Source organism: Pipistrellus hanaki (assembly GCF_964339955.1).
Source record: "Pipistrellus hanaki genome assembly, chromosome: 2".
NCBI lineage: Eukaryota > Metazoa > Chordata > Mammalia > Chiroptera > Vespertilionidae > Pipistrellus > Pipistrellus hanaki.
This window is the reverse complement of record NC_140504.1, coordinates 158,408,422-158,410,916: the sequence shown is the minus strand read 5'-3', so window position 1 is coordinate 158,410,916 and position 2,495 is coordinate 158,408,422.

Below are 2,495 nucleotides of genomic sequence, written 5' to 3'. Positions count from 1 at the left end.
TTCTTGTCAATAAACTAAACTTTACGGCGACCCTCTATTTGTATCCTGCCACATGTGTTTTGAGAGACGTGGTAGCCGGTGCAGGCGGCAGCCGGTGTCACACGGCGGCCTCGCCGCGGCCAAGGCCAAGGCCGGGGGCAGGCTCCCCGGGGGCTGGGCCGGCCAGCGAGGTGGCACCTGGTCCCGGGAGGCCTGACTCCCTGCTCCTTTGGCATCACCTGTCAGGGGGGCGGAATGTCTGGGGGTGTTTTATCTGGTTGGGGGTCATGGCTGGAGAAAGCCAGCGTTTGGAAAGAAAATGTAAAACATCTGAACAATCTCCCCCAAACAAAAACCGATAGTGATCCTGACCTCCAAACACACAACCTGCTGCCGTGGAGAACAAAGGCTGACTGGCATGGGAAGAACCTAAAAGATGAAATAGAGAGGGCAGGAGACCGGGATGCCAGGACACAGGCTTTATTGAAGAGAAGGGTACCATTGCTGGTTGCTTCCAGAGAGAGCGCGGAAGAGAGCGAGGGCCGGGGTACAAGCACCTTTAAGGGGAGGATAGAGGACGGGCTTAGGGCACTCAGCACACGCTGATTGGTGGTTTCATGTAAGGCCTATGATTAGGGACCTAGGAACTTAGAAATTGGAGGCTAAGGGTATTTGACAGATGCTGATTGGTGGTTCAGTGCTCAGGAATGTGTGGCTGCAGGTGGAGTTTAGTCTGTCCATCAACTGGAGGAAGGGAGGATCTACGGTATCAGAACCGACTTGGGCAAATGACTGACTGCTGGTCCCGCCTGGACACCAGGCATTGGCGCCGCACGGCTGTGGGCATCATCGATGCTCCTGAAGGAGGGTCCGGATTAGCCCAGGGTTTCCTCCTCTGGAAGCTCCTCGTCATCGTGGAGCTGTGCGCAGAGAGAAATAATGGGGATACCAAGAGTTTGGCCAGCGATTAGTTCCTTTTTAGTGTCTCTCCCAAATGGTGTTGCTGGAAAAGAGAAAATACACTTGCTTTTTTTTGCCCACCCCCCGCTGTTCATCTTTACTGTCAGCCTTCCGCAGGAGCAGATGCTAGAAGCAGACCGTCCAGAGCACCAGCGGTCAGCCTGGGAAGGAAGGGAAATCAAAGCCGATTTGACCCACAGACCGGATAACCCACAAAAATAAAAACTTCATATTGCATCGCTGACGATATTTTTAAATTTAAAATGAAGTAATTATTACATAATCGTTTTTTTCTGCTGCCGGACTGCATTGCGCCCCCTGAAGGGTGTGAAAGGCAACAACAGCTGAGGTAGTCCCACATGCGTAGCTGCTCTTCTGATTTAAAAAGAGGCGCTGCCAGTTTTCAGAACATTTAAAATTGGTTAAAAATAGCAAGCAGCCTTGGTTGGTGCGGAGTGATTGGAGCGGAATTCGGCGTTGGTATTTCTATCTCAGAACAAAGTTGCTAAGTGGACTGCCCTGGTGACACGCCATGTGCTGCAACAGCAGCTTTCAGGCCCCATCTCCTGAGCAAGATCCAGATCTGTGAGAATCTGGGTGGTCCTGAGAGACGCCCCACTAGACCCACAGACACATTGCAGCAGCTGGAGGGGTAAAGCTGATGCTTTGGAACAGAGATGCCATGGTCCTGAGTCAGTGAAACTGTGTGTTATAGTGTTTTCTGCTCCATAGATGAATGAAAATATTGCAACCCGGTCATTTCTCTATGTTTAAAAAACCAAACATTTCTTTTTTCTCCCAAATTTAAGAAAGTTTAATCTAAGCTAAGGATAAAATAGTACTTCACTTTGGATTGTTTTAGTCCTTAGCCTATACATTTCAAATATAAGACATAGAATTGAATTCGTGATTTTCATTATTTAAGAAAAATGAACTAATGATTGAAAATTAAGGTGTTTTTTTTTTTAAAAACAAAAAACAAAAACAAAACAAACAAAACAAAAAAAAACTTCCCCAATTCCAAATTCCAAGCTTTAATCCCTAACCACAGCAAGAGGTAGTGTGGCACACAAATGAAGAACATGGCTGTTTATTGAGCATTTACTATGTCTGAGGCACTGGGTGAAGTGCTTGGCCTGTATTATGTCACTTCATCCTCACAACCCTCACTCAAGGGGTTTACCAGTGAGAAAACTGAATTTAGGAAGAGGCAAAGCTGAGGTCTGAGCCTAAGACCATCTGACTCCAAAACCTAAAATAGGCTCCCCAATATAGGGAAATGCAGTATGGACTTCAAAAGCAAGTAAATTGTGTGCCTTTTTGGCATAATCATTTATCAAAAAAAAAAAAAAAAAAAAAAAGAAGAAGAAGAATTTAAGCAATGAGAGATCGTGCCCTTTCTGCTCTCTTAAAGTAGACATTATTTTTAGAACAGTTTTAGATTTACTGAAAAATTGATAAAAATTAAAACCCAGAGTTTTATGTTTTCTTTATGTGTATTTTTTAAAATAATATTGAGGTATTGGGTTTACAGTTTTTTCACCTAGAAATTTTTA